The sequence below is a fragment of the Alligator mississippiensis genome, chromosome 4 (genome assembly GCF_030867095.1).
Source record: "Alligator mississippiensis isolate rAllMis1 chromosome 4, rAllMis1, whole genome shotgun sequence".
Taxonomy (NCBI): Eukaryota; Metazoa; Chordata; order Crocodylia; family Alligatoridae; genus Alligator; species Alligator mississippiensis.
Genome location: NC_081827.1, coordinates 247,064,719 through 247,092,559, shown reverse-complemented (window position 1 = coordinate 247,092,559; position 27,841 = coordinate 247,064,719).

Here is a 27,841-nt window from a genome sequence, read left to right as displayed (position 1 = left end):
GTCGGAAGGGACCTGAGCAGATCATTGAGTCCGATCCCCTGCCATGGCAGGAAAGAGCAATGGGGTCAAACGACCCCTGTAAGGTGTTCATCCAGCCTCCTCTTAAAGACCCCCAGGGTAGGAGCCAGCACCACTTCTTTTGGAAGTTGGTTCCAGGTCCTAGCCACCCTGACTGTGAAGTAGCGTCTCCTGATGTCTAGCCTGAATCTCCCCTCTGCCAGCTTGTGACCGTTATTTCTTGTCACTCCTGGGAGTGCTCGGGGGAACAGGGACTCCCCCAATGCCTGCTGGTCCTCACCTAACTAGATTGTAACAGGTACTAGATCCCCCTTCAGCCTTCTCTTGTGAAGACTGAACAGGTTCAGGTCTCGTGGCCTCTCCTCGTAGGGCCTGTCCCCCTGCCCTCTGACCATGCAAGTGGCCTCCCCTGGACCCTCTCCATGCTGTCCACATCCCTCCTGAAGTGCGGTGCCCAGAACTGGATGCAGTACTCCACCTGGGGCCTGACCAGTGTTGCGCAGAGGGGGAGGATCACCTCCTTGGACCTGCTCGAGATGCATCTGTGGATGCACGACAAGGTGTGGTTGGCCTTCCTGACCGTGTCCCCACACTGTCGGCCCATGTTCATTTTGGCATCAATAATGACTCCAAGATCCATTCCTGCCTCTGCCCTGACAAGAAGGGAGCTCCCCAGCCTGTAGATATGCTGCTGGTTCTTCCTCCCCAGGTGCAGCACCTTGCACTTGTCAGTGTTGAAACCCATCCTGTTCTCAACCACCCACCCCTGTAATCTGTCCAAGTCCGATTGCAGCCTATTCCTCCCTTCTAGCGTGCCCACATCCCCCCCACATCTTACTGTCATCTGCAAATTTGAACAGTGTGCTTTCTACCCCCTCGTCCAAATCGCTGATGAAGATGTTGAACAATGTGGGCCCGAGGACCGAGCCCTGGGGGACACCACTGCCCACATCCCTCCAGGTCAAAAATGACCCATCCACCACCACTTTCTGGGTGCAGCCCTCCAGCCAACTAGTGACCCATCTGACCGTGTAGGTGTCGACGCCACAGTCCCCTAATTTTTTAACGAGAATGGGGTGAGAGATGGTGTTGAAGGCCTTCTTAAAGTCCAGAAAGACTACATCCACTGTGACACCTGCATCCAAGGATTTTGTGACCTCATCTTAGAAGGCCATCAGGTTGGTCTGACAGGACCTGCCTCTATCAAACCCATGTTGGTTGCCCCTGAGCATGATCTCCCCTGCTGCCCCTCGCGGACATGCGCCAGGATAATTCTCTCAAAAAGCTTACCCAGGATGGAGGTAAGACTAACCTGCCTTTAGTCTCCTGGGTCCTCTTTCCTCCCTTTTTTAAAAATGGGAACCACATTGGCTCTTTTCCAGTCCAGTCCACCACACCAAATGATCTTTCACTAGAAAAAACATCGTGTACAAGCGCCCTCTCTCACTGGCCGGTCAACTTTCCACGCTCTTCCCATGAAGGCTTCTGTGAGTCCGTGGTGGAGAGTGGAATCAAAGCACCTTTCCAGCCAAGTCTTTCTTTTGACTTGCACTGGAGGGGAGGTGGGGAAGCGCAGGCTTTTTCTGTACAAAATGGACCAGGAAGAGCACGCAGAATTCTTGGAAAAGGTAAAGGGAGAGGGCTCGGAAACCAAAGCAGCCTCACAGTTTGATAGCGCTGCAGTAACGGCTAGGAAATCACATGACATCAACACTGAGTTGATGTGGAAATCACATGACATCAACGTGTATTTCCCCTTGTCACTCCAAGGGGAAATGCACGTTGGAAAGGGCCGGGTGCCTAATCTGGAAGCTGGACTCGCCAGATACCCCGTCACCATCCCTGTGGCTCATTGCCCAAGTAACCTGCTGGCCGGGGAAACACCATGACCACTAAGGTGGCTTTCCTAGTTGCAGGCGAAAGCCACGTCCTTGGCAGGGGGTAGTACCTGGACCGAGGTAAGGCATAGCTAGCCTTCCACTTTCACTTCCCGTGGGAAGATCTTGGTTTTACGCCGACTTTATGGAAATAGGAGATTCCTCCCTACTTTGCTTCTGAGGGCAAGCTAAACTCGGGGGCATCTGAACCCCAAGTCTCCGGGCTTGGGTCTGCACATGGGATGCCCGCCAAAGGATTTGGAGCCCAGGCAGGGGTGCGGGATGTTTGCTGGTCGTGGGGGCCTATATGGTTCTTGAATGACTCACGGATTGGGAATTGCTTTGACTTGGGAGGTGAAACATTTTCCATTTAAAAAAAAGTAACCTGCTTGTCATGATACCCTCTTGTATCAAGCGAGTGCAAAATACCCCTGCGAGGGTGAGCAAGCGGAGCCCACCACGGTCAGCACTTGGCTTCCCTTTGGGGTAAGTGAGGACACAGGCGAGAATTAGACCTCACGAATGCACTGTGCCGGTCTGAGCCCTCAGCCTGGACCGTTCCTGGAGCTTACCAGAATCCATTTAATCAGCTCCCTGCTAATTGACTGGCCTGCTCAACTGGGATGACCGCCAGGCCTCTGATTTAGCCCAGCGCAGGTCAGCGGCTCCGGACAATGGGGAAGTGCCAGTTTGTTCCTCGTTCGTTGAAATGCCATTTCCAGTGCTCCCAGCCAGCTTCTTCCCAGCAGCCTGTGCTCAGAAAAAGGGGATGCAGTTGCTTTTAATGCCAAATCCAGAACTTCTCCATCCGTGTGCTCACTTTTTCACTCGGTTCCAGCTCAGGGGACCCCTTGGCAAACAGCCTGCGAACCGCATGAGCACGAACACGCAGAAGCCCTCCCATTCGTGCCAGCAAGGCGAAAGCACATTTCCATCACCTTTTGTTTGACTTGCGCGCCGGCTCTGCATCTCTGTCTTTGTCTGCAGCCCTTTGGATGCTAGGTGAACCAGCCTGATGAATTTTTATGGAAGACCTAAGAAAGGCCAGATGGCAGAAATATTGCGATAGGCTTCTGAAAAGCAGGGCTCTGGGGAAATAATTACAGCATTGTTAAATATCATTAAAAGAGAAGCCAATATTATCCCCCGTTCCTCAGGCATAGACGTTACAGCCGTGCTTTGCAGGCCTGGTGACCATCAGGATAAGCATAGCACCTCCTGCGCCCAATATGGCTCTGCTTTGTTGCTGCTACTTTGAAAGCAAAAAGCCTGGTGTTAAAAAGAGATGACATGAAGGCCTGGCCCACAAGTGGTTATGATTCTGGCACGCCATGCAAGATGGCAAGGTCTTTTTTGCTGAGAAGAAGAGAATGGAAATGAGAGCTCCTGGGTCTGTCTTTATTCAGAATCAAATCAGGGCGGACAAACTTGATTGCTTTATTTTTGATTTCTTTTGGATGCCAATGCAAGAGGGATGGCAGCGGGGAAGAGCACAGTGTGGGGAGCGGAGCAAAATATTTGCGACGCTGCTTTTTATGAAAACTAGTGAAATTAATTGAACTTGGCTTGGAGGCAAATGTGGCCTCCTGGTTTCAGGGGCGGACGCAAGGTGTTTAAAATGCGGCCGGCTGCTTGCCCTGTCTGGTGCGTACTTTGCTTTTCTTGCTTGATTGGAAGAGACAAACACAAGAGTGCCGAAGACCCGTTTTCAAAAGTCACGTAGAGCCAGAGTTTTAAAGAGATTTAGGGACCTAACTTCCATTAGGCACCGCTGAACCTTTGAAATCTGGATGTAGGCACGCTCAGAAATTTGATTTTCTACATCTGATGCCTGACAGACAAATGGGAGCAGAACTGAATGCCAAAAACTCACAGGGCAGCTGAGAATACGCGCTTTCCAATAGCGGGTAGAAAATATTTTTCTTGCCTTGAGGCCTTATGAGAAATCTGACCTTCGAATCACATTGTTCTCATTACCGTAATGCTTTCCAACCTCTCTATTGCCAATTCTAATCTGACTTAAGTGGCTGCTGTCTTGACAATGGTTAGCTAGACCCGGGCTGAAACCTTGCAGTGGCAACTTCTATGCACCATAAGGGATTGTGCTGTATTTTAGGGGTTCATAAAACTACTGACTGCTCAGATAATACTAGAAGTAAAGTGAGACGGGGAAGGGAAAGCGAGACAGTAATCAGAAGCAACTGATTTTTTTTTGTTGAAGTGATGGGTATAATCTAGTTTATTAAATTCGTTTTCCCCCAACATTGCTGTTATTGAATTTTATCTCCAAGTCCTCAGTAGTTTCAGAAAGCTTAATGAAAAGTTCATATTTATCTATGACGGATGCCACAAGCAGTTCCTGTTCCCATGTTCAAGAGAAGCAAAAATTGCCCAGCACAGATAAGTGAAGAAAATATTAGCCCTGGCTGGGTGGTTGTAGCTCCTCCTGAATGTGGAAGTAGGGAAAGCTTCTGTGCAGTCAGCTCGCACAGGGCTTGAATGGCCTTGCTACAGCAGTATCCATCTTTGGGATTCAAATGGCTTCTCAGATTTTGTGGGGAGAAAGGAATTGTTGTTTGATGGCAATCTGTCAAAGCACCATATGACACCCTGGGCAAATTGCTTAGCTTCTGGACGCTTCAGCTTAACTCTCTGTAAAATCAGGAGAACAAATACACTATGATATTTGCTTTGACAGAAGTCAAGATTAAGATTTACTAGCTCGGGAGGTAAATATGTGCTAAAGTCGATTAGTTCTTTGGCTGTTTACTTTGAGAAACGATACATCAAGATGTTCAATGAAACACTACGTGCATTGTTACCCATGGTCTGGACTATCTGGGCAATACTACACTGTGGTCACAGATGTTAAAAGGGTAACTAGCTTGGTGAGTAGGGGCAGGGCTACACCTGTCCATCCCAAAAGGGCCTGAGGGCAATGCCCCGTGGTCAAAGTCATCTGTGCTTCCTAATTGATGGGCTTGGTTGTGCAATAGGGGGCACTGAGTTCTTCGCAGTGGGTCTGGGCTTAATGAGGAGGTGGTCATCTGTGAGCAATGTAAGCATCTTAAATCATGGGCGACTGGTGCCTCCCGAGTCCGGGGGGACACCAGATTGTGGAGTGGGGTTGGGTGGGGAAGGGGGGTCCCCCAGCAGCCGATCACCGAGCCAGCGGCGAAACTGGAAATGCATTTCAGGTTTCATGGCTAGCACTTCGAGGGGGTGCATAGCCGATCTCAGGGCGTGCACATGCACCCACATGCATCCCCTATGCATCGCCAGTGTCTTAAATTCACCCCAGTAAAACCTCCGTACTAAACTGCTGTATATTCACTAATCTCTCCATGCATATGGACACACTGCATACACAGTAGTAGCTCGATGGGATCCATGGTACTACCCCTTACCCATATAGTTATTAAAGACATATCTACACTGTCCCTGAACTGCTCTAGGGAGCACGGCAGTGAAGTCTGGCCTTCCTGCCGTGCGGGATGTACCCCTAACCCAGTGTGTGGCCACCCTTCTTTTGGGGCTGGGCAGAGATTTTATGGTATGTGCCCATTAATCCTGTAAGGAGGGTCCTATTCTATGTTTTCGGCTTGCTCATGCCATGCTCCACTGCAGTTTCCCTGACCATGTTGTGGAGGTGGTACAGGCACGACCAAGGTACTCGCCACTGTGAAATTAAAGTTGAAAAGCCAAGTTCATAACTCACATGTAGTAATGATCCCTGTATTTAATAAGGTAACGCATTGATCTACAGCAGCAAATCATGCTTTTTGAGGGTTTAAGTAATACTTCCACTTGGCTTCCAGTTTACGAGGCAATTTAAGATTTCCCTGGGCTCGCTAATGCTGACTGCACAGAACTTCTGGTATTGGGCATTCATTCAGCACAGAAGCTGAACAAAGTTATTGCTATTTTACATAGAACTTGGGAGCTGAATTTCCTTTTAGAGCTCTCCCCTTGGCCCGGCTACCTCTAATGTCTTTGGATCATACCCAATTCTGATAAGCAAATGCAAGAGAAATGGATTAGTTCGACACTGTTGCATTAGAAGGAGGCCGGCCGCGTTACATAGGGCTGGCCCAAGCAGCTTGGACATCTGATGCTTGGAGCTGCAAACGACACAACATATTTAGACCTAGGGAGGGTTTATTTTAGGTTTGCAGTGATAGGTTCAAATACCCATCAGGTAGAGTCTTCTCAATGCTCTTCCTTTTCCTGCTTGCTAATTGGAGCGACTCTGCTTTACTGGATGACTAATCTTGGAAGTAAAATGTCTTACTGCAGGGCGGGTTATGACTTTGATGTCATGGAGATAAAGGCCACTAGCCTATTCCTCTTTCTCCAGTCACCTGCTGACATTACCTGCAACTAGGTTTTCCTTCTAAGCCATTACAGGGATTTCACCAGCTGCTCCTGAGAAGCACCAGAAGACCAGGCATCTCCTCTGAATCACGAGGCAAACATTTCTAGGTGTTGCTGAGGAAAAGCTTTGTCCAATGGTGTCCTAGCCTGGGACCTTTCCCTTAAACCTCCAAAAGTGCTGCCTGGGGAAATCAGCCCCGCAACGCATATTCACAGTGGAGAGCTATTGCTCAACTGCTCTGGTCGTCTACATCTCATTTGGAGCAGAGTCTTTGGAGACAGACGTAACAAGACTTTCGTCTTTCCCAAGCCGAAGTCCAGCCCGGATTTAGAAAAGTAGATCAAAAGGAATAAACCTAAGGGCCCTGTTACATGGTGCACTGTGAACCGTGCAAATGTTGATCGGCTTAGCGCTAGCTTGCAGTTGTACCTTCAATTTGAGCCGCACACCTGTGAGGGGTGGCGGCACCTTAATGGAACGGGAGCTGGGGTCTGCGGACCAAGAGATCATCCTCCCTGCAGTGGTGTAATGTTAAGCTGCCTAAAAAGTACTTTGAGCCACTTATAATGGTGTTAATGTGCCAACAAGCCAGGGGTTAGGAGGCCCAGGACCCACCTAAAATTAAGGTGTAACAAGGCTCTGAGTTGTCCTCAGGCAGGCAAGGCTCTTTGGGTAGATGTGGTATCTTTTATTAGACCAACTAAATAGTTGAAAAAAAGTTCTTTGCAAGCTTTCAGGTAGAAACTCTTTGTCAGGCACTGGAAGGCTCTGCTGGTGTTTCGTGTTCGCCAAGGTAGAAAAGGAGCTAATTTACAGCATGCAGGTGTATAAAGTGCAAATGAGCAGAAGTTGGGAAGACAATGGGTAGAGATAGGAGGGGAGGGAAGGGAAGCAGATGTGGTCAGCCAGAAGCAGGTTACCCGGGGTATCAGATGTCAGGCAGGTTGTAATGTGTCATAAATCCAATGCCTATTAAGTCCATGATTTCTTGTATCCAGTAGCTTGATGAAGTCAAGTTCGTGGTGAGTTGTTCCTCAGCGTTTACGCCAAAGAAGTACCATGGATGCGCTTTAGGTGGCAGCAGGAGCACAGGAATATTAAGACTTTTAACCCTCACAAAGCATCTGGGGAAGCTCCTTATTGCCGGACATAGTCATGAAATCCAGCTGAGGTTTAATGCACATTGCTATTTATTTGCATTGTGGAGGCACATCCATGGATTGCCATCTTGCTGTCTTTGCCTGATTCCACATCCCTCCCCTGTTTCTGAGGTATGGGGGCAGATACTGGATTAGCGAGTCAAGTCCAGGACTTTACAGAGTCGAAATGATGCAGTCTCGGTCCTAAGGAGCTTGCAGTCTAAATGGAGATTTCACATCGACAGCAAGAGTGATGGGCAAAGGGCCAGGGAAGAGAGAGGAAGATCGGGCCAAGGTGGAGATCAGGGGCTTATTCGACAATGGTAGCATGCTCAGATGTCGCTGTAGGAGGGAGCAGTAGCAGGACACGTGGGTAGAGAAAAAAATTCCCCCTCTGGAACCGCTCTGCAGCCATCCCCGCTGGGAGCCCATGAGGTGCTGCTCTATGATGGACTAGGAAACTCCACCCAAAGTCTCCCCATCCTTCATACCTTCTGGGCTTGTGCCCCTGCATTGAATGAAGAGCAACAAGGGTGATGTGGCTGGGGGGGGTGGGTCTGCTATAGATCACCAGACCACGAGGAAGTGGTGGATGAGGATCACAGGCCCTGGTTCTTGGGGGGGACTTCAATCACCCGGGCATCTGGTGGGAGGGCAATGCAGCAGTGCACAGGGAATCCAGGACGTTTTTTGGAGCGTGTTGGGGACAACCTCCTGGTGCAAGTGCTGGTGTGGTCAACTAGAGGCCATGCTCTTCTTGACCTGCTGCTCACAAACAAGGGTGAATTGGTGGCAAAGGTAGTAGTGGATGGCAACTTGGACAGCGGCAACCATGAGATGATTGAGTTCAGGATCCTGAGGAAAGGAAGGATGGAGAGCAGCAGAGTAAGGACCCTGGACTTTAGGAAAGCAGACTTCGACTCGCTCAGGGAGCTTATGGGCAGGATCCCCTGGGAAGCCAGTCTGAGGAGCAGAGGAGCCCAGGAGAGCTGGGTGCACCTTGAAGAAACCTTACCAAGAGTGCAGGAACAAACCATCCCGATGTGCAGGAAGACTAGCAAGTATGGCAAGACAAAGAAGGCCAGCTTGGCTTAGCAGGGAACTCTTCAGTAAATTAAATGACAAAAAGGAAAGCTTATAAAAAGTGGAAACCTGGACAAACAGCTGGGGAGGAGTATAAGAGCATTGCTCGGGCATGCCGGGATGAAGTCAGGAAGGCCAAAGCACAACTGGAGTTGCAGCTGGCAGGGGGTGTGAAACAAGAAGGTTTCTACAAGTGTGTCAGCAGCAAGAGGAGGATCACGGAAAGTGTGGGTCCCTTCATGAATGGTGGGGGGCAACCTTGTGACAGAGGATGCTGAAAAGGCTCAATGCTTTTTTTGCCTCAGTCTTCACAGGCAAGGGCAGCTCCCAGACTACTGCACCGGGCAGCACGGTTTGGGGAGGAGGTGAGCAGGCAATGGGAAGTTAGGGAATAGGAGCCAGCAGTGTGTCCTTGTTGCCAAGAAGGCTAGCGGCATACAGGGCTGCATTGGTAGGAGCATTGCCAGCAGATCAAGAAAAGTAATTATTTCCCTCTGTTCAGCACTGGTAAGACCACATCTGGAGTCCTGTGTCCAGTTGTGGGCCCCCCACTACAGAAATGATGTAGACAAATTGGAGAGAGTCCAGCGGAGGGCCACAAAAATGTTTTGGGGGCTTGTTGGGAAAGACTGAGGGAACTGGACTCATTTAGTCTGCAGAAGAGGAGACCAAGGGGGGATTGAATAGCAGCCTTCAGCTCCCTGCAGGACGGTTGCAAAGAGGATGGAGCTGGGCTGTTCTCAGTGGGGGCAGATGACAGGACAAGGAGCAATGGGCTCCAGTTGCAGCAAGGAAAGTTGAGGTTAGATATTAGGAAGAATTTTCTTACTAGGAGGGTAGTACAGTAAAAGCTCTGTTATCCAGGGAATGGGGGATGCTGGTTAATCAAATATTCTGGTTAATCAAATGTGCACTGTCTGGTGCACTCCCCGGTGTCAGGGTGCCGGGGGACAGGGCGGGGGGCTCCATGCAAGCTGCTTTGCCCTGGTCTGTGGGCCAAAAAAGTGGCAAAGAAAAACTCAGCTCACGGCAGCGAAACGGGAAGTGCCCTGGAAGTGGTACTTCCGGTTTCACTTTTGCCGTGTCCCTTGGATGCCGGTTAATAGAGTTTTCCAGCAATAAAGTGCTGGTTAACACAGCTTTTGCTGTAAAACACTGGAACAGGTTACCCAGAGAGGTGGTGGCGTTTCCATCCTTGGAGGTTTTTAAGACCCAGCTAGACAAAGCCTTGGCTGGGATGATGTAGTTGGGGCTGGTCCTGCTTGGAGCAAGGGGGTTGGACTAGATGTGACCTCCTGAGGTCCCTTCCACCCTCATTTTCTAGGATTCGATGGTTCTCCAGTCTGGGCTCCATGGAAGTAACTGGGATATGACCAAGTTTGCGAAGTAGGAAAAACAAAGACACCTTTTTCTCTCTATGCAGGGCTCTCTATGACAGGGGACTTTACCTGCAGCCCCAAAAGAAGAACGTGGAGGAACAAAAGCTTTTATTCAGCACTTTGGACCATAGAGGGTATCATGGGGTCCTGCGTGGAACCGCACAGGATGCTGGGCCGTCCCTTGGTGAATTGTACAGGATACCATCTACCTGGCAATGCTGGCCTGAGGAGGGATCAAAAAGCTTGCAACTAGCCTGGGATACCTCAGACCCCTGGCTTCATCCTCCCCACCTACTCCAGGCTCCTCAGTTTTTATGTCCACCCCAGCATGGGAACCCTGTTTCCCTTTCATCTGATCCCCCTACCTCCCGCAACCACCTGCTGTAAAACCACTGTGCTAGGGGATGGGACAACACCACCGGGACTTGCCATCATGAAGGACAAGGATGTCCTATTTTGCCCCAGCTCCAACCATTGCCAGCTTCAGGTCTGCACCGTGGTAATGATTTCCTTAGGATACATCTCTATTTGCTCTGGTGACGCCCTGTCACCGGTCGTGATGCAGCCCTCATCCCATCCAGCATGTCCATGCACAACTGGCGCTGCCCTCCACCCCTCAGGAGTCTGGCCATTTATGCTGGCTTGATAGTGAGTAAATAATATGCTCAGCTATATGTCTGGAAATAAGGTTCTGTACAAATTCCTCAGGCAATCAATATACAAAGTCACTTTACGTTCAGAAAGGCTTGTTCCAAATGGCCGTATATATCTTTATTATACTGTAAATCCACACACTGTCACTAGAAGCCACATGTGTCTTATTACTCAGTTTTGCTAGCACAGCAATCTCTCTCCCTCAACCCTGGACTTGGGAAGAGGCCAAACAACACCCCTCTAGCCCTTAAAGCAAGACTCCTCTCTCCCCATCCTAGGACACCTGTAGCAGGTTCCTCTTGGAAATCTGTTTCCATCGTAGAAGCTGCAATTTCTGCACCCAGCTGGATAAAAAGAGGCATTTACTATTGCAGCTGTGTTGGTTTATTCTACACCGGGGTCAGCAACCCCCAGCACATGTGCCAAGCACAGCATGCGAAGCCATTTTGCTCAGCACGCCACCGCCAGCCTGGGCTCTAGGCAGCTGCTGCCAGCCACGAAGCCCAGGCTGCTCCCAGCAGGCAGCTGGATGGCTGCAAGCCCTGCTGCAAGCACACCGGGCTCCGTGGTTGGCAGCAGCTACCCAGCGCCTGGGCCGGTTGCAGCCAGGAGGCTGCAAACATCTGCTCCAGGCTCCAGCATTAGCTCCATACCAGCATGTGCACGTGCGCCTCGGAGCGGACATGGGGGGAGGGCCTGAGGCAGCGCAACCCCGGCCTCTCCCCCACTGTTGGCACAGAGCTGATGACTGGACTCTGGAGCCTGGTGCAGCTGCTTGTAGCCAACCTGGGCTCCGGGCAGCTGCAGCAGGCAGCACGCAGGCTACAAACACCTGCGCCGGGCTTCACAGCCCTGGCATCAGCTCCATGCTGGCAGCAACTGCACATGGACCTCAGAGCAGATAGCAGGAGGACTGTGCTGCCTCAGGCCCTATCCCCACCATCCGCTCCAAGGCACACGTGCACCCACTGGTATGGAGCTGATGCCAGAGCCCGGAGCAGATGTTTGCAGCCTTCTGGCTGCAACCGGCCCAGGCTCTGGGTAGCTGCTGCCAACCACGGAGCCCAGTCTGCAGCTGCCCAGCCGCCTGCTGGGAGCAGCCTGGGCTTTGTGGCTGGCAGCAGCCGAGCCCACCCGCTCCCGCTCCGAGCCCAACATCTGGTTCTGTGTGTTTGTCTGTCTGTCTGGTTCTGTGTGTCTGTGTGCGCGCACACATGTCTGGTTGTGGATGTTTGTGTGCACGTGTCCGTTCTGGTTCTCTGTGTTTGTGTACGTGGTTCTCCGTGTGCGTGTGCCTGCTTCTCTCTCTGCTGTCCTTTCCCTTTTTCTTTCTCTTTCTCTTTCTTGTCTTTCTCTTATTTGTCTCTTTTTTCTGTCTCTCTCATTGCAACATGCTCATCAAAAAAGGAATACAGAACAACAAAGGCAACATTCATGATTATTAAATGTACTAATATGCAGTGCGTCCTGCCATGTACCACCCCCCACCCCACCCTCATTTTGTTTTTCTGGCATGCCGGCACTCTGGCACCTTCCAAGGTAGACATTGTGGTTTTTTTCAGCACTCTGGCCAAAAATCGTTGCCTACCCCTGTTCTACACTATTATTAGTATGGCAAAAGCCTCGGGAACTGTCAGCCACAACTGAGCCTTATTTTGCTAGATGCATGCACACACATGCACAACGGCTCCAACCCTAAGGAGCACACCATGTTCCTAGGAAAGATCCAGAGGATGTAAGAAAGAGAGCATTATTCTCCCCAGTGTACAGAGAGGAAGCCCAAGCCTAAGGGCATGGGCGTTAGGTGCCTTAACACCTTTGAAATGGTCAGCCTGACTACTTGGCCAAGGTCAAACAAGGAGTTTGCAGCAGAGGCAGGACTCAAAGTTAGCTTTCTCGAGCGCCACTCCAGCACAGTAATCCCCCGGCCACTGAGCTTCCTAGCATCTTTGAGCAGAATAAAGGCTCCAAAGCCTTTGCAGCGACTCCTGCAAGCATGTCCAGGCAGACATCCACAAAGATGAGTCACAAGAGGAGAGGCTGGAGGAGCTGGGCATGCTCGGTTGCAGAAAAGGTGTTCGAAGAGGCCGGGCAGCCACTGGTTGGGGATGATGTACGCAGAATTATACCTATGTTGTGCTACGGGTAGCTCCCATGTTTCTAGGCTTTGCCGGTTGCCACATGGGCTGGGAAGGAATTTCCCCCACTCCCCTGCCACTTCATGCGTCAGGGCTTTTTTAAGTCTTCCTCAAAAGCATTGGGTTTTGGCTACAGCCAAGGCTAGGGGTTTTGACCAGAGTGTGCCAATACTCCTGCTGGGACCTAAACCCAGAGCTCCCCGGCTAGAAGGTCTTGCCCTTCCACTCAGGGTTGGATGGATTGCTATATTTAGGATCAGGAAGGATTTTTACCCCATGGTCAGATTGGCATGGACTGCGGAGGTTTTTGCAAGTGGTGTTGCCCTTTCCCTGGGATCTCTGGTGTGCATAATAACCTTTACAGAAGCAAGGTGTTGGTTGCTGTGATCCCCCTGCTTGCCCTGCAGCAGATTTGGGTGCTACGACTTGTGCTTGTGTCAGGGCTGACGGTGTAGTATTGCTAAGGGGTTAGACAATGGAGTTGTATAGGACAGTTTGGATAGGGATGATCCTGCCTTAGGCAGGGGGCTTGATTTCGATGACCTCTGGAGCTCCCTTCCAGCCTGATTTCTCTACGAAAGGCCTTGCCTGTGTTGACGAGTTCACCTTTATGACCCCCACGTGAGGGAGTGGGAACCTGAAGCACATGGAAGTGAAGCAGTTTGACCAAGGTTTCTCAGCATTTCAGCACCAGCTGGATACCTATCCCAGCATTGCTAAGGTGCCCAGCACCTTGCTTTCTAAGCACAGGTATCTCAGCACCAAGAACAGAACTTGTACCTCAGCCCCAGCTTGGCCCAGCAGAGCATATTCCCTTGTAACATCTTTTCTTGTGCCAGATAAATAGAAAAACACTTTGTTTGATTTACTTGTTACCCGAGCGCAGGTTTAGTTACACCTGGACAGGGAAATGGTCTGCTGTGCCATTCAGGCAGCTCAACCAGGTGGTAGTGAACTGGCTTGGGGGCCTGGAAAGCTTTTGCTTTGGTGGTGCCAGGGGATTAATTACTTCTATGCAGGGAAAATTTAAGGAGAAGTTGGGAAAGTAAAGCAGGGGGAAAAAAGCTGGGAGGGGACATGCTGAAAGCTGCTTATTCATATTCACAAGGTGATAACTTAGGCCCAGACCTTTCATTCGCATGAGCCCCTGCCCTTGGAAATACTGCCCTTCACCTTACTGGAGGACTCATGTCAATAAAAATGACAGTGCTTTTTTTTGCCCTGCAAAACCCACCTTACTAAGAGGGAGCTAGAGGGAACTTGTTCCTTCTGGTGCAGAATTGGGTGCTGAGTGCCAATCGGCGGCACCTGAGCAGGTCCTCAGACGGCCGAGGGTCAGGCAGGCAGAGCCGAGCAAGGACTTGTTCAGAGCTTTTGTCACAGGAGCCAACGGGTGGGAGTGGGAGAACCGGGACTTGCTGTTAGGGCTCGGGGCAGGTTTGCAGGTGCCCATCTTTTCACCTGTAAATCAAGCAGGTTGGATCTGGAGTTTCCGAGGTGCAATCAGTGTGATTCCCTATTTTGAGAGTCACTTTTCAGTGTGATTTTTGGATGGCTGGACATGACGAGAATCATCACACAGCCCTCGGGGTTTGGGAGCTTCTCATAACCCAAGGACTGGGGGGATAAGGCCTCCTTTTGGCCCAGGCAGCTTAGCCTAAACATGCCTTTAATGCCTCTGGGATTTTAGAGGTTTTCTTCCTTGAGGAGGAAGCAACCATGGCTTAGGCCAGCCAGGACCCCAACGCCTGGGGGGTCTAAGGGCTAGGCTTGTTGCCCAGGGTCTGCTCTGAGTGAAGATGCTTATTGAAAACTGTCAGTTCCTACCTTGGAGGCAGCTTCATTCCCCATCTCAGGGAGAAATGTTTCGGTATGAGGCTGTGGGAGACTATTGGGGCATGGCTGCTAGGTCAGCTTGAGGGTCTGGGACAGACGTTGCATAAAGCGGTTTGAGCCAAATCAGTTCAGTCTGATGCTACATTCAACCAGGTTCATCTCCACCCAGTTTCAGCTATTTTTCAAGCTGGTTTATGTGCGCTGAACATCTGTTCTGTTGCAGGGTTAAGCCAGTGTCTGATCACTTAAACCGGTTTATGTGCAATGTCTGTCCCTAGCCCAGAAGACACTTGGTGCAATTCAGCTGGAAGGGCCAGGCCCTGCCCTGCGAGACTGAGGTTTGGATAGCAAGGGCTTCATCTCTCTCTACTCCTCGCAAACCCTGGAAGGGCCAACCCTGGAGCGGTGCAGAGGTCTTGACTTGATTGAAAAGACCAATATGCTGAATCTGTGAATCCCTTACAATCTATGATCTTGGAGAATGGAGCCCCGGCTACCAATCAATGGGCCAGCCCCTTAGCTGGGGTTAATCCACATAGCTCAGCTGACTTCATCAGACCTGTCTAGCGAGGACCCGGCTGCTTCTGAAGGAGTCATCAAAGGTACATTTCTCCTCCTTGGCCCCTTGTTCCACTTCTCATTTGCTTGGGATAATGTGCATCTTCCTCAGCCTGTAGGTAGAGAGTCTGCTGGGGATGGAGCGGGGAGAGAGACGGCTGTTCATCTTATTGACTGTTTATTCACTTCTTTTAAAAGTAATTAGGAGTTTAATCAGAGTTTCTATGGATTTTTGAGGGAATCTGTAATTAAAATCTGCACGCTCCCTTTGCATTATATACTTAACTTTCTCCTAGTGTTGCTCGAATATCTTTTAATATTCTTGCTCCCTCTAATGGAAACTGCCAAGCGCTCTGACAGGGGAAAAGAGCCTGGCAAAACTGCTAGAAGAGGCCACCAAGCCACAACCCCGCGAGGTTGGCTCCCTGCTGCTAGCAAGGGGTTGATCGGTGATAACCGCCCAGGCTGGGGGGTCAACAGTCTCGATCTTATTCAAGCGGCTTATTTTTTTTTGTTCTCCTAATGAATGGAGATGTTTCTTTTCATTATGGTGTTGGAGAGAGGGGGGAAGAGGAGAAGAGCCTTCTAGTTTGCGAATATGGCTGGTCTCTGGATAAACCTCATTTTAATCTGCAGTTAATTGAAAGCTTATCTCCTCCTGAAAACAGGGCTGACGTTAATATAATAACACAATAGTAATAACTTAATAGCCCTGTTGGAAGCGACTCATCCCCATCAGAAAGATAAGGAGTCAGCCCTCCGTTTCTATGGAGGTTAAGCGCATCAATCCACTAATTCCTGCTGTTTCAGAAGCACTTGCAGGTAGGAGTGGAGTTGGCTTGTAGCTTAAAGCACCAGCTTGCTTGTCTTTGAGTGCTCGGATGGGCTGGCTGACTTGGCAACTGTTTGGCTTTGTGTGTCTGGACAGATGATTGCCTCGTCACCTGAATGCCATGGAAAGACGTGATTCCCAGATGTGACACTCTTTGGTTATGTATGGGGGTTAGGGCTCTCTCTCCTGTCTTCTTGTAGTACTCCCCTCCTTTGGGGAGGGATATCTCCCCTGCTATTACAGCGCTGTTTTAACTACCGGTGGATGCAGGAATTGCTCATCTCCTAGAGCTCGATGGGCAGAAAAGACCTCCTTGCTGCTACTACATTTCACTTGGATGGCCCAGAGAATAGGTGAGATGGAGGTGCCACCAATGCCCAAGACCCCCACGATGGCAGGGGCTGGTTGAGGTGAGAGAGGCCAACATGTGAACCACCTCCCACAATGCAGAAGAAATCAAAGGTCCCAGCTAATGTAACCAGATGGAAAATCACTTTCCAAACCCAAATCTTGTGGGCAGCGTGAGACCCTGAGCCCATGAGCAGCAAAACACACTCCCAGGCAGGGGAATGGATTTGCAATATGCTTATACCAGTGTAATTTAAGCTGGTGTCCAGAGCAGACAGATAGCCCGCTGTCCTGAGGATTATTCCTACCATAGGTGTTATTACAATCCTTGTTAGTAGCGGGGCGCAAGTATGGGCAGCAGCCTGCTCACATTGAGCCAAAGGCCAGCCTAGAGCTGTGCACACAGGACCTGACCCTGCCGTACCTTGGAATTGCTCCTGCCTGCCCAAGGGATAACTTTACCCCGGAGTAGAGTGACTTACACCTGCACAAAGTTGTGTATCCTGTGCCTGCTCCATGTTTCCACCGGTGTAAGGGCAGGTTACCCTGGTGCATATAAACTGTGTATCTGTACCCAAGGAAAGAGGAATTGGTGTTCCCTCTGAGCACTGGTCCAGCCTGTCCAGTGTCCCTCCCTAGCCAAGCTCTGCTCTGGAAGAAGATTGAATGACCAACTCCTCCTTACCCCAAATAGCTCCAGCCAGTTGTGCATGGGAGAAAATATTATTATGGGGGTAGATATTGCTTTCTAGATGGGGAAACCTAGCAAGTTCCTCAAGGACAGACCTGGAGTGTGTGACCGAGGTGGTTTGGCAATGGTGAGTTCTTATTAAAATCTCTTCGGGGTCTGGGGCAAGGGGGCTTAAGTTACACCCCATGGGCTCCTATACATGTAACGAAGCTCTGCCCCAATGCCTGCTAATTAGCGTGTGCCGGAGCAGACTTGATTAATTGAGTCTGCTGGAGCACGCTAATTAGCTAGAGGGCTAGCTTAACTTAAGTAGGAGAAAGCTGGACTTTTTACCCCAGCCACAACAGCAGGAACTGGGTTTGGAGCAAAAGCACCAACGTCTTGCATAGCTCATGATGAAATCGCAGGAGTGGGCAACTCTGCACTCGCTTGGTATTTGCTATAAGCCTCATCCACCTAGACTGGAAAATGGTGAAACGGAGACTATTCACGAGTGCTGATAAAACAGGCGACGGTCGGAAACGTGCTTGATCTCCTTCACTTAGACGGCCCTAGTTGACGTTGCCTTTCGTCGGCTTAGTGCTGCCATCAACATTTTTATGGTGGCACAGAGAGAAAGCAAATAGACGTTCATACCATTTGTTGTACCTCAAATACCCAATTTTGGGGTCATGACACAAGGTAGTCATAATTTTCTACCACTTTATTGCAGTGGGTGTCTATCTGTTTTATAGCAGGAGCATGTTCACAGCCCGTAAGTCATAAGCGGGCACTCCTGGAGCTGGAGGGGTTGGGTCCTGCATGCCCTGGGGATGCCCACGCCATATGGGACCTCTCAAGCTCTGGAAGCGCCTGTCTGATTTTTCCCCCCTCTTCCAGAAACATGCCCTGGACATCGCTGGGGGGAAATTTCTAAAAGTAGAGAGCCCATTGCCTGTTCTCCCACCAGATCAACAGGCAGGGTGATAAGCAACATGTATTTCACCCAATGAAATGGAACGGCTGTGCAGGGACATATGCCAACACTGCTGATCTGCTTAATTTGGTGACACCTATTTCTAGGATTTGTCCAGCTGACTAGACTCTCTTGAAATCAAGGGGGCTACTTGTGAACAAGGTGTAGCAAGGGCATGGCTCAGCAAATTGCCTAAGCCTGTACGTTATGATTCAGCTGTCACTTTTCGGTTCAATTGACATCAATTGCTTATGGATTTGAGGCCATCGATTGATTATTTATTTGTATTACCGAGAAGTGCCAAATGAGGCTGGGGGCCCTTTGTGCAAGGTGCTGGATAGAGTACCATTCAGTTCCTGCCATGCAGAATTTGCAGTCTAAATAGACCAAACTGATGCAGGCCAGGACAGAACTGGAGGGGCAGAGATGCAAAGGGACTTGGCCAAGGGCACACAAGTGCTCAGTGGTGGAGCAGGGAAGAAAAACCATAGCTCTTGAATCCCAGCTGAGCGCCTGTCGGCAGAGCACATCCTCGAACTGACTGGTTAATGTTAAACGGTTAACTCCGCACCCTGACGTGAAAAATAGCAGGTTGCATGTGACGCTGCTGGGCAAAGCGGATGGATTAAGAAAGAGTCAGGGTTTGAGTTTCCTGCCTTTCTGCCAAGCTCATTGTGCAATGCGAGGCTGTGAAATCTCCTGGATTCTGGGGATTTCTCTCTCACATTGCAGGGAGAAGAAACATCTTTGTCTGCAAGGACAGAGAGCTCATGAAAGCTGCCCCAGGCAGCATGTCCTTGCCTTAAGATCAGGCATTGACCCTAGCAATTAAACTGAGCCGGGGCTGACTGAAGTGCTGTCGCTGGAGAAACCAGCTGCTGCTTCAGTCAAAGTATCTGAGACTCGATGCTCTCAGATGCTTTGTTTGGTTTCAGAGAGAAAGCTCATAATATGGTACCGTTTCCTGCTCTAGACGGATGAAAAGGACTGTGAAAAATGTCAGAAACCATTTTCCCATCGTTTTAAATGATACAGCTGGGGACTTCTTTGATCGGCTCTGCTGCGAAGGCCCAGGATGCGTTGAATACAGAGGGGCGGGTGTCCAGTTCGGCAGACGTGATCCTGTGCTTGGTGGTTAGCGGGGCTCTGTAGAGGTGCAGAGGTCAGCCGTCGAGGTGCTAAATCAGAGGTGGGCAATTATTTCGGGTGGCGGGTCCCTTAACGAGTTTTGATGAGCAGTTGAGGGCCGTGTACATGCAATTTGTCAGAAAACATCTTTTGAACACACAGATTTTTAAAAAAGTCATATGCTAAAAATCAAACCTTTACTAGAACATAGTAATTTTATTTAAAAAAATAATTGTTGTCCTGATTGGTGTGTGTTTTGAGTAGCGTATATGGAGGCGATTGCATAATTGCTCAAATTAGAGCCCTATTCTTGTGTATACCCAGGGCAGCCTGCACTGTGCTCCTGTCTGCACCCACCTACAGCCCTGGCCTCGGCCAGTGTGCGCAGCTTCCCAGCAGGGCTGCTCCCAGTGTGGCTCCAGCCGTCCAGGTACTGCTCGAGCGGCAGCATAATGATGGCAATGGAAATAATGAGGCAAGAAGGAGTGTAGATCCAGGAGACGGGAAGTTTGCTGTCTAGTCCCTGGTTCCATTCCCGTACCATGACGGGAAGTCGTTTAGCCTTTGCGTGTCTCAGTTTCTCCTATGAAATAGAGATTGGTTCCCAGGGATGTTGGATACCTGAATTCTCTTGTAGCCATAAAACACCTCGAGGTCTTACTTGGGACAGTGACCTGGAAGGTCAGTGATTGACTAGTCTCTCTGCTGACTTGGTTGCATTATAACACCATCCCCTTCAGCAGTCTTTGCATTGCTGCTTGGGGCAAGGGGTGGCTTGGTCTGCAAGGATCCTGTTTCTATACTCTTCCTAAAAAACAACTGCGTCTCAGAGGAGGCTGTTGGGCTAGATGGACCTTTGGTCTGATGCAGCCTGGCAGTTCTTATTGCTTTCCCTCCTAGGTCTGGGGTAGATATTGCATAAACCAATTTGCCCCATATCAGTTAAGTCTGATACTACATTCAACCAGGTTTATCTCAAACCAGCGTTGGCCATTTTCAAACTGGCTTATGTGCACCGAATGTCTGTTCTGTTACCAGTTTAAACCGATTTCTGCTCATTTAAACTGGTTTATGTGTAATGTCTGTCCCTAGCCCTAGTGGCCATATAAAGGGGGTATCTGGTTGTATCCTGTCCTGAAAGATCAGGCAATTCCATGCCCCTCGTGTCTCTTCTGGGATTGAAGGGAGAGCTGCTTCTCTGCCTCGCGGTATGTACTCTGCAGTGCGTGGGGCAGCAAGGCTAGACGAAGCTCCAAGATTAGGCGTGCATTTCCCTCGCATCGTTCACTATTGCAAGGAACCTTTTTATCTTTTCTTATTCGGTGCAACAAGCTGAGGATGGCCCCAAGCATCCTATGTTCAGGCTGTGCACCTGGCAGCATTAACATCTCCCCCCAGCCTAGTGTTTCTGCTTCATTTGGGCATCCTTGGCTGTAGTCTGGCAGCTCTGTTTCCTTCTGAAGCTGCTCTTACATCTTTTTTCTCCCCTCAGATATTCTGGGAATTGTCTTGGCTTGGGATGTTTGCCACAGCACGTGCACTTCCACACCTCTCTCCTTGTAGCAGTGGGGATCCTTTATTATATCCACAGTGTCTGAGCGCTCTCTTCTCTCCGTAAACTTCAGTCTGGAGCGGGTGGAGTATTATGTCCGCCGCCTCGAGCTGTCTTCCATGATCCCAGAGCTTTTAGGTCTTCTGCCTGCTCCATTGCTCCACTCAAGGGACCGTCTTAGTTTGTAAGGAAAAACTTCCTTGCAGTTAGACTAGTTAGGCAGTGGAGCAGACTGCCCAGGGCGGTTGTGCAAACTTCTTCACCGGACACTGAATAAGCTTCAGACAGGGATGGTTTAAGAATAGCACCCCCACACCTATGAAGAGGTTGGACCAGATGACCTGTGATGTCCTTTCCAATCCTACGACCCTATATTAATTGGTCACTAGGCCTGAGAGGCCTGCTCCCTCCAATGTACGAATTTTAACTGGTCACAAGGGCATGGCACCAGTCTCTTCACAACATATTACTGGTCCCAATGGGCAAACACTGTAGCTGCTCCCTAGTGCCGTTTTCCACACTGCCTGCAGATACAGGATTGTTCTGTGCCTCCTTGGTTAAGCTTCCCATGTCCTAAGAGATGGGAATCCCACCTGTCCTTTGGGGCAACTGTGGCTCCGCCTAATTTTTCTCACCATCGAGACCGTTTTAGCCTGGACATAAGGAATAACTTCTTTCCCGTCTGAGTCTCCAGAGTCTGGAATAGACTTTCCCCAGAAGTGGTGCAAGCACCTGCTCTGGATACCTTTTGCTTGGATGCCTATCTTGGGCAGGGGCTGGACCCAATGATCTTGCGAGGTCCCTTCCTGCCCTAATGTCTGTGAGACCTATGAGTTTTTCCCCATCATAGAATTTTTCCCTATTTCTGGGTCAGATCCGCAGTGGACCTTTGTCTTCAGCTGAGCTTGGGGAGCTTATTCCAGCTGGAAATGTGGGCTTCCCTTTCTGAAATACAACCGCAGGCTCCACGCTCTTTCTCCTTCTATTAGAGACTTGGCTTCCTCCCTGGCACATGCATCTCCCTAATATATGCAGTCTCTAACCTCCCCACAGGCCTTGTCATCATTTAGCCAGGGTGTGTATATTTAGCTCCTTTAATCTTTTCATCATAAATCAATGCCTCCATCCCCCTGGTAATGTTTGTGGCTGTTCTCCGAATGCCATCCCATTTGTCAGCATCCTGCGTGCTGTCGTGTATTTTTTTTTTTTACACAAACCACTCTCTGTGTGTATGCCCACGAAGCAGAATATGACAATTAGTTGTTGATGGCCTCGTGCTTTCCCGAGCGGAGCTGCGTGGACGAGGCAGGGAAGAGCAGAGCAATGAAGAGGTTGCTGTCACGGTTCCAGCCCCAGAAACTTCTGCCTGGAGCAGGAGCTGTGCACGAGAAGAAGGTGGAAGAGGAGGCGGGAGGAGGAAACCTTATAAACCAGCAAGTTCCTCCTCCTTCCTCTGTGCTGGTGCTGAGCGCGCAGTACTGGGGGCTTGCTCTGTGAATGGGCAGCATCAGGAGGAAGGGAGCCGGGTTGTGCTCATTGCCAGGAGGAACGAACTCGCTCCCCATCCAGCTTTCTCCCCTCGCATGCATGGCTGCTCCCCCCTTGCCCTGTCGTCCCTAGAGTACTGAGCTTATTCCTGGCTCCGTCAATACTATGTCCTGTGTGGCTTTGAGCAAGTCACTGTCCCTCATTGTGCCTCAGTTTCCCCCACTTCTAAAAAGTGTGCAAGGCTGTATGTCTGCTGGCTGCGGGAATGAATGGAGGCAGCGCACAGAGATCCTCGAGTGAGCTCCCCGCTTGTGGAAATACTTATGATCACCTCTGGATAGCAAAGGAGGGCTTGTCGGGTGATGTCACTGCGTAGCTCTGGGCCTCAGTCTCCCTTACGTACAGATATCATCACATGCAAGAGGTATGGCGAGCCTCAAGCATTGCATGGGTGGAAGGTTTTGCACCTCCAGTTACTGGGAGCTCCATGAATCAGGTGAATAAGACTCTCTAGGGCAGTGGTTTTCAACCTTTTTTTTTATTTGCAGATCCCTAAAACATTTTGGAAGGAGGTGCAGACCTGGCATTCGCACATTTTTGATTGATCGTAGTCGTGTTTTGTGGACCCCTTAGACAGAGTGCGTGGACCCCCAGGACCACAGGTTGAAAACCACTGCTCTAGGGAGAAGCAGGTGGGTTATATCTGCAGCATGGAGCCAATTTCACCCTAGTTGACCTCAGTGGGAACAGGACCAGACTCTTCTTGGAGTATTTCGCCAGAGCTGGAGAAAGCAGTGCCTATACCATGATGGCAGCGGGTCCTGGCAGGAATAATCCTGAGCACGCGCAGTCCAGCCACCCCCTTCCACACCCAGAAGTGCATCTGCAAGGCTGCTCCAGGGCATCCTCGGTGACTGTCCTCAAGCACGCTGGAGACCTATGTTCTCAAGAGCAACCAAAGCATCACTGCTGTATTTCCAGTTTGGGAGTGGGTGTGTGGGGAGCACTTGGGGGTTTTCCTACCAGGATCTGCTGCTACCCTAACGGGTTCTTCCCAGCAGGCCCTCTGGCCAGCACAAAACCAGGGAGCCCTCTTCCAGGCCTGACATTGTCTTCAGCAAGCCCCAAATCCCGCTCCAGAGTTGGTAGATGATGCTCCCAGGGGTGCTGGCCCAAACTGCACTGAAGTGCTGAGTCTGTGCACTATTAAGTACTCTCAGTTCATCCCCGTGTGTTATTGGGGCCATGATCTTATCAAACGTTTCCTCTCTGAAACCCCGGTACCTCTTTGAAGAGAGCGAAGGGAGGATAGAGCGGAGCCCTGCATGCTCAGAGTGGTAGAAACAAATTAAAGCGCTCATTTTAGCACAGCAAAACCTCTGCGCTCTTCACCAGGCAGCTCCTTTGGGGGCCAATGTGCCGCTCGTGTTACATATGAGAACATCTGGTGCAAGTCTAGCCATGGACCCAACAATGGCAGCACCCGCCTGCATGAGCCCAAGAGAAATCTGCAGGGTGAACCAGCCTGACCCCAAGGACAGCCAGGCACCATCGCAAGATGTGGGTCCAGAAAAGATGGGCCCTTTTGTTTTCAGTGCATGATGAGCTGGGTTGCTAGCAGGCAATAGAGAAAAAGAGGTGGTGGCATCTTGACGGGTGGTTTTTGAGGTCTGCATGCTGACTAACAATGGTGAAGGGGGGCAGGAAAGAAACTCCTTGAGGCAATGCAGCATTGGGAGTGAGACTATTTCATGTTTGGCCCATATTGCACCAACATATGGATACAGGTGAGTTGGGTCTAGAGGAGGGCGAGTGGCTGGGTGGCACCAGCTCTTGTTGGAGACCTGGTACAGGTATCCCCTCTGTGCACCATGCTGAGTCTGATTTTGTGGTCGAGGGTACCGTGAGAGTCATGTGCTGGGCTGTTACATCAGTCGCTTCAGGATACCTACCAAAAAAAGGTACCTGGTGGGGCACTCTGTCACCAAAAGAAGAGTGGGAGCTCAGAGATGGATGAGTAAGGCCTTCAAAAGGGTTGTGTGTGAAGAGGTGAGGCTCTGTCATGCATTGCCTAATGTTTGTCCTCTCTGAAGAGGTCTGAAGTGGTGAATGGGATTGAGATGGCAGGTCGGATGTTTCATGTCCACGTGCAGCCTCAGCAGGTTAAGAAGTGATCTCCTTAATTTGCAGCAGAGACTATTTAAAGGAAAAAAGTATGCATGACAAGAGCAGTGGAGTAGAGGACTGAGGGAGGATGGGGAATCTCTTTCTTTGGAGGTATTTAAGAAATAGTTACAAAACAGGTCTCGGGGGGTGGTCTAGGCATATTCCATCCACTTTGGAGGGCAGGGACAGATTAGATCGGTGATGCTCACCCTTTTTTGTACCAGGACCCATTTGTCAACATCAATGGCCAGTCCTGACCCAGTGCCCCTCACTCCTGACCCAGTGCCCGCTGCCCCCAGCCCCCAGGGCGTGGGGCATGGAGGGCCACAAGCAGCCCCTTGCAGGCTGGGACCCTGCCAGCCTGCAAGGGAAAAGCCACAGCATCCCACATTTTTTCTCCTTCAAAGGAGAATCTATTTTTTAAGTTTGTTCATGACCCTTTCATACATGCTTGTGACCCACAGGTTGAGAAACACTGGATTAGATGACCTCAGGGCTCCTTCCAGGCCTACATGTCCACAATTTTGCCCATTCTCAATGGGGAGACAGTCAATGACATTAAAATGTAGCACATTTGACATTGAAAAGACTCTTTCTTTACACAACACTGAGTTAACCCACGGAACTCATTGCTACGAGATGATGTATAAACTTCATACTTCTTTCTTGTACAGCTGTAGACACAGATGCACGTGGAGGCTAAGCGACTTGCCAGAGCGCCGGAGACCGAGGATAAAGCGATCCCAGTTCGTCTGGCTAGCCGTTCCAGGCCTTTCCCATGGGATCGTTGTCTTCCTACTGGAAACTCTGCCCAAACTTGCCGAGAAAGTTACAACACACGTCACCTAAAGACACTGCCATGTTTAATGCATTTGGTGGAGGTTGGTTTGCTTCCCCCTGCTAAGCTGTCTGTACAGCAGCTGGCACGTAACTGTTTAGCTTGCCATTGAAGATGAAAGGCTGGTTGTTTTTCAAAGGCCTTTTGCACGCCTTTGCTCCTGACTGAGGCTGGCAGTGCAGCTGCTTTTTATTTCCTTTATTGCTGGAGGTCTGAATCCAACTCTGAAGTCTCCTCAGTTTAATGGATGGTTTCTTTCCCCTCAGGCCTGAAAGTCTTGAGGGAGCAGGCTGGGACTTGAGTGCTTCGTTTGCACAGCAAGCCCTGGAAGCAATGCCCAGTGTCTCTGAGGAAAGCTTTTAAAACCCAAGCTTTAAACAGACCTCCCCTCTGAAATGCTTTAATGAAGAGGTAAGGGATGAAGTTTTTGATTCATTGCTCCAGCTGGGAGGGGAGAATACCCCCTTTTGCCCCACTTCCTTAGTGAGAGCACAGGGGAACGTTTCAAAGGCCAAGTTGATCGATGCGTTGTACGGTGGTAGTGCTAAATGCCCCACCTGAGATCGGGAGCCCCAGAGCCCTGGGCACAGCGCTAGCCCAGGGTAGGAGGCACCCCTAGCAGACGGGGTGGACGGAGGCCATGTTGTTTGACCTATTCCACAGCTGAGGTCCCGAGGCACAGAGAGCCTGTGTGATTTGTCCAAGATGCAGAGAAGCAAACTCCAGCTTGGTATTTTTAATATTACAATCCTCCAGCTCACCTCCCTCGTACTAAATATGCTGCATGACCTGGAAAGAAAGGCAGGGCAGAGTTTGTAGCTCTGGTTCTGGTTCTGATCGGTTGTCTGGACAGGGCTGTTTTCCACTGTTTTGGCTCGAGGACCTTTCCTTCTTGGTGCTTAAGCCACACGATCTCTGCACGTTGCATTTGGAGACCTTCTGTAGCCCTGCACGAGGGCCCTTGTGCCAGCCAATGAGATGTTCCTTGTAGCAGACATAAGCTTCCTTTGAATGGCAGGTTTGAAGGGCAGTCCCCACGCTTGGCATTCCAGGCACGTGCTCCCGGCATCCTGGCGGCTCCAGCAGCTCTGTCATTCAACCCCCTGTTCCTAAGCAGACGCGTTTCCCAATTAGAAACCATTCTGCGCACAGCCAAGAGTGACCCTCTGCCCAACATCAAAGGATGCAGAGACTTCTCTGAAGTCTTCCCTTCTGTGAAGTGACTTCTTTTTTTGACTGAATCAAATGATGTTCCAAATACACACACACACAGATATTTTTGAGGGGCCATAAAGTTTACCCTGTTCTTTTTTTTTTTTCTAAACCTATTGCCAACTCAAGCTGTTATCCCATTTACATAATTTGTCCCATTCACCTTCAGGACCCAAAGCCATGCTTTTGGTGGAAGACGGGTGGTATGGGCACAGACAGAAGTTATGTTTGTTGCACGATCGTGCCCCTCAAAGCGCTCTACAGCTGTACCCTGACAGAAGTGCATGGCTGCAAAGTGGTTTCAAAGGGCCTGATCCCATGACAATCTGAGCCCCGATTACATGAGGGTTCAGATGAAGGTGCTCCAAAGCAAAGTACCTTCATTAACTTCTGCTAGTGCATGCTGGGAGCAGGGCTGGGCTGATGTCTTCAGAATGGGAAGGGAGGAAGGGTTTGCCCAGCCAGCGCGGGAGGGTAGGGCAGGTGGACTAGAGTCCCATGCCCCACAAAATCCACCCATCCCACCCACCAGCACCAGCTGAAAAAAAACCAGACCAAGCTCCCTGTTCTCCCTTTCCCTTATCTCCCATTTTGAAAACAGTGCTGGGGCTGGGGGAGGAGAGGGCTGGGGCTAGGGGAGAGTGGTTGCAGACTCACAGCCACCCCAAATTGCACCAGGATCCCACAACCCCTGGGACCCAACAGCAAACATCTGTTGGGTCCAGGGGAACACTAACTCATGGCGCTTCCTGGGAAGCACCATGAGTTAGTGTGGAGCTACACTTCTTTCTGCACCCTAGGGATTCCTACACACATGTGTGAAGTCTGCTCTGACACGCTGGAAATCCAGTGCATCAGAGCAGGCTCATTTAACTGAGTCTGCTGTTGCACGCAAATTGATGCGCTCCAGCAGCCTTCCATGTCACGTGTATCAGCGTCGCCATGCATCTCCGTCCTGAAAAAAATGGCAGCAGTGCACTTCGAACTAAAACACATTTGATGAACTTTAGTTCAAAGCACCCCCCTGCCATTTTTTCAGCATGGGGTTACGCGGTGATGCTGATGCACATGACGCACAGGTGCTTTGAATTAGTGCAACTCACTAATTAAAGCGCCCGGCACTGTGTCCCACAGCACGTGTGAAAATGCCGTAAGTGCCTGACAGCTTGTTCAGCCTTCCTCCCAACTACATAGCTGCTCCAGTAAAAGAGACTGTCCGACAGCTCCTGCTCCTCGCCTCTTCTACAAAGGGATTATTTTCAGCCATTACCCAGTGCAAATTTGCTGGTGTGGGGAAGCACAAATAGAAATGCAGCACCAAATCTGACTGTCATTATTTAAAGTCCTGAGTAAGGAGTGAGTCAATGTTGCCTATGCTGAAAGTGCACAAAGTAGGATCCTTTAGTTAAATCATTGGGTCTGGTTCTTCCCAGATGGGATTTAATCACTATCAGCTCAAATGCCTGCTGGGTTGTCCACATAAGATGGGCTTGCTAGGTCATGCTTTAGGTCCTCATAGACAAGCCAGTGTATGCAAAGCTACCAAAACAATTGATGGGCCCAGTGCTGTTCAA